Below are 8367 nucleotides of genomic sequence, written 5' to 3' on the forward strand. Positions count from 1 at the left end.
CGGCAGCTCCCCCCAGACCCCCTGCTCCTGCGTGGGCTCCTCTCCACGGGCTGCAGCTCCGGCCCGGGGCCTGCTCCTGCGGGGGCTCTCCATGGGCCGCAGCCTCCTCCAGGCCACATCCACCTGCTCCACCGGGGGCTCCTCCACGGGCTGCAGCGTGGAGATCTGCTCCATGTGGGACCCATGGGCTGCAGGGGGACAGCCTGCTCCACCAGGGGCCTCTCCACAGGCCACAGGGGAACTTGTGCTGCATGCCTGGAGCACCTCCTGCCCTCCTGCTGCACTGACCTTGGGGGCTGCACGGCTGGTTCTCTCACATTTTCTCACTCCTCTCCCAGCTGCTGTTACAACATTTTTTTTCACCTTTCTTAAATTTGCTCTCACAGAGGTGCAACCAGCATCGCTCACCATGGACGGGTCCTTTTTGCAGCCAGCTGGAGCTGGTTCCAACATGTTTCTGACATGGGGCAGCTTCTGGATTCCTCACAGAAGGAATCCCTGCAGCCCCCTTGCTACCAAAACCTTGTTACATAAATCCAGTGCAATCGGTACCTGTAATGTGTGATAAAGTGATCTGATAAAGTACTATGTGATTGTTGTAAATGTTGAATAACACTGTGAATCATTTGAGCCTCAGATTCATAGCTCTTTGCGCAGACTTTACACTTGCTGTTATTGATTTTTTCCAAATGAGGACTCAATATGAAGTACTTTATTGATAAAAAAACTTGCCAAAATATGCTGTGAGTTATCCATTTATATCAGTTCTATAAATCTTACAATGACCAAAGTACAGCTTGTAGACCACTGTGTTGCATCTCAATGATATGGAACAGCCCAGTTGCAAAATGCATTTGTAGCTTTGCACTAACAAGAAATAGGAAACAGCGTGTTTTGTTGTTGTTTTTTTGTTTGTTTGTTTGTTTCAAAATTGTGTCAGATATGATCAAAGATTTAATAAATGGGATGTGGTTTTCAGCATTTTCCTTCCTGCAATATCCTCAGCCACAGACATTTGCTAAAGAATTTTATCTTCATTCTTCTTGCATACCTATTATAACATAGACATCAATAGAGGTAGTTTATTAGTTCTTGAGAGCTCTGTAACTACTGTTATGCAAGCATATAGCATGCTACTTGTGCCTAATGTGTTGTTTGCTTTTTTTTTTTTCTTCAAAGTGATATGCTTTACCCAAGAGACCATTTTCAAAAAAGTCTTGAGGTTTTTTTTTCAGTGCATTTCTCTTGCATTACTGCTTTCTTTGACAATCCCATGGAAACTCCATCTCTTGCCAGCAGCTGCTCCTATGCCCCAACCCAAAAGCAATTTGTTCAAAAAATTACAAAAGGCTGAAAAAAAAGAGGAGCCCACTCTTACTGAAGTTGCTTCTCTTGCTTAAATTTGCATTCAGCGGTCACCATTATCAGTTTCTTAAAGAAGGCAGCAAAGGAAGACTTTCTGCCCCCTGCCACAGGTCCACAGTAAGATACGTTCCTTGTCTTTTCCTTAAATTCTCAGTTGCTGAATAGGGAAAGTGTGGGGAACTGCAAGTGATCCTTTTCCCTGGGAACAAGTCTCATGAGCACTGTAACGCTAAGTAGCCAGACCAGAGACAGCAGGACCTGCTAGTCTTCTAGGAAGAGCAGGCAGGTTGGTATAGGCTGTTTCCATGTAGTTCGTGGTTTGTCAGGCAGCAGGACTGATGTTCAGAGTGCCACCCATCCCACCCTCGCTCAGGTGTGCTCTCTGGTCAGATCACAGCCTGAGGGAACCTCTGCAGGCATAAACCTGTGGCTGCATGCTCTTAGTGCTTGTGAAAAGAGTAGCTATGCTGCTTCTACTATTTCAGGTCAGTTATCTGTTGAGAAGCTCTGTGGGTGTTAGTTTCGTTTTCTCAAATCGCTGGCTATTTCCTGATTGTATTGCTTTGGACTGAGTTTCCCTAAGCTGTGTTTGTACAGGATGATGTTGCAACCATTCTTCTCCTGCATGAACATTTAACGGATGATCTTACACTGGCCTTCCACAGCAGCTTGTGTTGATCAGCGTTGCCTTTGAAGAACTATCACGCTTCCCCAGGTTCTGGCCTCTTCTCTTGCATTGTGTACTTGTGCAGTGAGCTGGCCCACGGAGCTGAATCACTCTCTCACATGTTAGTATATGTACAGATCAGGTCCGGGCAGCTTTCTTTGAGTTTGCTTGCCCTCCTTACAGCATAAGGCAGACCATACTGGTGGGAGCAGCCTAAGGTGCTGTAAAGCTACATACTTGTATGGGCCTCTGCATTTGCAGGTTATCAAAATCAACACAAGCAACAGCTGAAATCATTGTGCATATTCTTTTGTGTTCTGCCATCTCAGGCCTAGTACAGGAAGGCCCTGACAAGTAACTTGGTAGCTTGCTTTGGGTTTTGTGTTATCTTTCACAAGGTAGCTGCCTGCTTAAAAGCCTTGGGCATTGTGTTCTGAAATGCTGCCTGGTTAGCTGCCTCTCTAGGAAACACACAGCTCACAGCTCCTTTCCCACCCTCACAAGTTCCCTCCTCTTGTGTAGTGGGTTTACATGGCAAGGTTTTGGTAGCAGGGGGCCATAGGGCTGGCTTCTGTGAGAAGAATCTAGAAGCTGCCCCATGTTTGGTAAGGGCCCCACTGCTGACCAGAGCTGAGCCAATAAGTGATGTTGTTTTGCGCCTCTGTGACAGCATATTTAAGACAGGGAAAAAAAAAAAAACCCGCTGCACTACTCACAGCAGCTGGGAGACTGAGAGGAGTGAGGAACAGCCATGCAGGCACCAAGGTCAGTGAAGAAGGAGGGGGAGAGGTGCTCCAGGCGCCGGAGCAGAAGTCCCCTGCGGCCTGTGGTGAGGCCCATGGTGAAGCAGGCTGTCCCCCTGCAGCCCATGGAGTACCACGGTGGAGCAGGGTTCCACCCTGCAGCCCATGGAGGAGACCATGTTGGAGCAGGTGGACTTGCACCGACGGAGACTGCAGCCTGTGGAAGACCCCTGCCGGAGCAGATTCCGGGCCGGACCTGCAGCCCATGGAAAGGAGACCACGCAGGAGCAGGTGACCTTGCAGGAGCTGCCGCCCATGGGGGATCCAGGTTGGAGCAGTTCGCTCCTGAGGGATGGACCCCATGGTACGGACCCATATCTGGAGCAGTTCTTGAAGAGCTGCTGCCTGCGGGCAGCCCACACCGGATCAGTTCAGCAAGGACTGCATCCCGTGGGAGGGACCCCACAGCACAGGGGACGAGAGTGACCGAGAAGGAGCGGCAGAGAAGCAGCGCTATAGACTGACCATAACCCCCATTCCCCTGTTCCCCTGCGCTGCTCGGGGGGAGGAGGTGGAAGAGGGTGGATGGGGGGGAAGGTGCTTTTGGCTTCTTTCCTTTGTTTCTCACTTCTCTAGCTTGTTAGTAATAAGCAACAAATCTTACTATCTCCCTATGCTGAGTCTGTTTTGCTGGTCACAATAATTTCTGTGCGATCTCTTCGTCCTTATCTCAACCCTTGAGCCCTTTTCATCGTATTTTCTCCACGTTCCTCTTTGAGGAGGGGGAGTGAGAGAGCGGTTGTGGTGGAGCTCGGCCGCCCACCCGAGTAAAACCACCACATCCTGTGATGAGCATCCTCTTGTGACCCTCATTCCTTGTGATGGAAATCCTATGTATATCACAATCCTGATTTCTGAAGATAGGGAAAAGATAGAATTGAGCACTCATTTCTTCTGGTGTCTCAAGAATGAACCTGCAGAACTCTTCAAGGTAGGATCTGAGCTATTCAATCTATCAGAACTAGACATCTTTCTCCACTTTTTCTGTAAACCTCCGATAAGGTATAGTGTGCATTTTCCTAGGGAGCCTATTTACTGCCATCTGGCTTGAGTTTTCTGAGTAGGTCTTTCCTCTTCCTCCTCTTATTGAATATGGAGAAAAACTGATCACAGCCCCCCCTTTTCTTTGAATAGCTTTTTCTACATACTGGAAGACTTATTTCTGTTCATATCTTTTTTTTTTTTTTCACCAAGAGAAAACGTTTCCCTGTTTGATACATTTTCTAAACCAAAAGGTTTAGAATTCTTATTTCTGCTGTTTCTCAAAGGCTTTCCTCATTTGACTGTATCTTTCAGACACACTAGGAATTTAAAATGGAATACAGTCTTCTAACTGTCCTAGCTTGCTGTTTGGAATAGTGACCCATAATAATTTAATATAATTGTAACATTTGATACTTGTATATACAACATGTGGATGGCACTAAGCATGTCGGGCTTAAAGGACTTGGAAAGGACTTGAAAGACAGATTTAGAATTGAATATGGTTTGAAAAATATCAGAACTAGGCAAGGTGAACTTAAGCAGGAAAGTGTAGTTCTAAGGAAAATAAATGAATGATTCCCGACACCTTTTTTTTTTTTAATTTTATAAGTTGAGCTTTTTTAATTTTATAAGGTTTTGCGTTAGGAAAACAACCTTATTCATTTCCTATTGAGAAGGAAAAAAAAAAAAGCAATATAGAAAGTACTTTTTAGAACTGTGGGAAATGCAGAAAATATACCATGATGAAAATCTGAGTTAATAGAAAATGTATCTTTAAAGAAGAACATGCCTTTATTTTTGGTCAGGGTGTGCTGTTGCATGAGGCGCGCTAGTTCAGAAGGCATGCACTACTATCTCTATATTAAAATGCATCTGAGTTATCCGTCCCACTGTGACCAAGAGCTTTGTACCTCGCCCTGGAACACAGCACATAGCCTGAAGAGATGTATGCATATTATCTTTTTAGGTGGAGCAGGATTTCCATCAACACACTGGTGTTTGCATTGCAAGTCTAACTGAACCATGATGTAAACTTTGACTTGAATGGGATCCTTAGATGTTTAATCTTTTGTTTGTCTTCCAGACTCCTTGTCTATTGTTTATATACCACAGATTCTAATGAAGAAATGATCCCTTGTTTTTTTTTTTCTTTTTTTTTTTTCTTCTCAAATTCTCATATAACTAGCACAGCAAAACTGCCCCTTTCCATCCCAAGGCTGCATCAGTTTTGTTGCTTATGATGTGATCACTTTATGTCCATCTGCAAAGTGTTTGGAGGCCCTTGTTGCAGTTCTGTTGCCCTCTAGAAAAGTCTTGCAGCCTCTGCAGAAAGGCAGTGAAGGAGCAGGGCATCTACTCTGTAGGAGCTGGGCTCCTTGCATACACTCAGGAGCCTTATGAAGAACAACTTTTTGAACAAACTTTTCTTTATAGACTGTCATGGGCTTTTAAGTTGTCAGTCAGTCATAAAAATTTTACCCTGCACTTTGATATTTTTAAGAGATATGTATGAACATCATTCTGCAGTTTTTCATGTGTGAATAGAGAATATACTCAAAAACCACAGCATGACATACCATTTAAGGGCATTCTAAGACCTTCTAAGGCATTAAAAAAGGTTTGGTTTATTGCAAAAATATTCTCAACACAGCCATTTAGTTACCTAAAAATTAGCCGTTATAAATCGGGAAGACTCTTGTGGGAGGCAGGAGAGAGGAATCAATCCCCAGTTACACACAGTATTACCTCTCGTGTTGAAGTCACCCTGGACATTCTAATTTCCCACTTCTGTCAAGAAAAAAAGCTAGTGTTTGCTAGTATTATCTCCCTTCCTTTTCTCCTGCTCTCTGTCCCAAGCACAGTTAACCAGAGCGTCCTTCCATCTTCTGTGGGAAACCATTGCCATCTAGCTCCCAGAAAGCTGTATGATGCAGATACATAGCAGTGTGGTGAGTGACAGATTTCCGAAGGAATTATGCTAACACCGAAGAAGGGCCATAGAAAAATGCTTGCATTTTATCTGAGAAAAAAAAAAAAAAGTAACATTCTTTAATACTCTTATGAATCACCTTGAAGCTATGTAATACCTTAGTAAGAAAAGACAAAGTATTACACAGTACCTTGCAATTATATAGGTATAAAAGCCTAGAGCTTCTCTGGCTGCCGTTGCTGCTCCTATATTCTGCTTTCAGTTATGGCTCATCTTCCTCACCTTTGATCTCAAGTCCATCACCCTACTTTGTCAAAGAAAGCCATTATGCACACTTATCAGTGGTTAAATGAAATGGCAAAAGCCTCCACCAAAATAAATGAGGAAAAAACTTCTATTATTTTTCCCCACATTTCAAGTTTTGAACAGATTCTGCATTCTCATAATCCTCAGCTTACATTTGAACTCACAGATGTGTACATCTTGTTTAATGGACAAACACTCCACTGGTTTGGGTAGGATTTGGAATAGATCTTACAGCAATAAATAAAAGTTTAGCACTCTTCTGAATGTGATAGTACCAGTAAGAAGATGTAATATGAAAAAGCGTTCTTTTCCATCCATGAAAAGCCTGTGATATTTCAGAGCTCTTTTATTTTTTTTTTCCACCTTTTTTTTTTTTTTTAATATCTCCAATGAAAGGATCTCCCCACAAAACTAGTTAAATTGGCTATGTAAATTTTGGAAGCATAGCAAAGAATAAGCGCCGTTTGAACAGGGATTTAAACCACTAGTGTGCTTTTGTTTAACGGCCACTAATATACAAAACACAGCAAAACTAAAATAGTTGAGAACAACATAATAAGCAGAAGACAACTTGCCTATGTTTGCTCTCTCTCCCTTGGAATAACATACTTTATTTGCAGAGCTAGTTTTGCTCTCAGAGGTAGAATAATTTAAGCCAAATGATGACTTTTTCTTTTTTCTTTTTTTTTTTTTTTAAACTTTGCTTGTAAGTGGGGAATGGGAACTTGGAACTTGGCTGCAATGACCTGCCAGCACACTCACATTTTTACTCAGAGGCTTAAGCTAGATCCAGAGAGAAAAACTCCAAGACAGCAGTGGGGCTGTAGGGTATGGCGCAAATGGGTGGGAGAGATTTTATTTGACCTTCCCCACGGCAACAGGTGCATTTTTGTTCCATATTTACAAACGTAATGATATATATCCTTTCCAGTGAAAATGTATATCCATATATGTACCCACAGAACTTAACAGATGAAATCATTTTATAAAAATGTTGTAGAGGTATTTTGCAAATATTTAAAAGACTGTTAGGGTAGACTTTTATGTTAGATTATTAAAGCCATCTCATATTATTGACGGATGGATTAATTTCAAATGTATTGCTGATCTATTATCAAAAGACTATCACAGGTTCTGAAATCAAATGTTTAGGGAACCTTATAGTTCACTTAGGCATGAGCCAAAAGTGCCTGAAGTCAGCTTAAAAAAATGAAGAATGAAACTGACATTGAACCCATTTATCTTTGTTTGTCAAGAAAATACTTCGAACAATGTACAGCGTTGGCAGTACAGAGGCTACAGAGGTGGAGAAACAGTTATTTCTGTAAATACATCTGCGTTTTTTTGCCCCATGGCCCTGCACTGACATCAAATGTGGTAAAACAGAATGGTAATGAGCACTTCAAACATCTGCATGCTTATTTTAGAGCAATTAAAATATTCCAACCTCTCCAGTGAGAAGAGGAGCGGGAAAGAGGGCGAAATTTAGAGTTTGCACACTCTAAATGTCTGCCCTAATTTGAAGGATGCAAATGAAGTCAGCTTTGAATGAATGATGGAGGAATCTGGGGGGATGGCCTTTAGCTCCCCACTCATTCGGGACAACTCCAGTACTTTGAATAGTTCTGCACAAATATTTTTGCTTACAGCCCCTGCCTGACACCTTTGTGTCAAAGGGTTATTTCTTAGGGAGCTAATCTGGAAGGCACATTTTCTTTCAGATCATCTCAGTGCTTCCCTCAAATCTGGGAAGCACCACTGCCACCGGGGAGTGCTCACTACTCTCTTCCTCCTTTCCCCCCCCTTTTTTTTTTTCTTTGGCATCACGAAATCAGAATATTTACAGAAAAGCTGGTTCTTTTTCCTCTTCTTTGAAAGAACAAGACAGGAAGAATGGATTAATGGTAATGGTAATGGTAAACATGGATTAGGGAGGTGCTTATAAAAATGCAAATTATTTTTCATAATACCAAATCATTTAAATAACCCCACACAGCCTCTCTTCAAGGGTGGGCACATTGTGTGCTTCTCATTACTTATTACTCAGCCTGATGATTTGCTCCAGGATTAGCTGATACTAAACTGCACTTTTTTTTCTTTCTTTTTTTTCTTTCTTTTTTTTTTTCCCCTTTTCTGTAGACTATCTAATTCATTTCATAATTTTCTTTTTCTCTGGCTGAAGCTAACTGAAGCCACATAATAGCTGACCCTATGGAAATAATAGTGAATTTTCCTGCAGGACTCAGACACCTGCTAACAGAATCTACCGAAGGAGGCTTATTGTATTTGCGAAGGGGCTTGTAGCACATTGT

This window comes from Anser cygnoides, chromosome 2, assembly GCF_040182565.1.
Source record: "Anser cygnoides isolate HZ-2024a breed goose chromosome 2, Taihu_goose_T2T_genome, whole genome shotgun sequence".
NCBI classification, from domain to species: domain Eukaryota; kingdom Metazoa; phylum Chordata; class Aves; order Anseriformes; family Anatidae; genus Anser; species Anser cygnoides.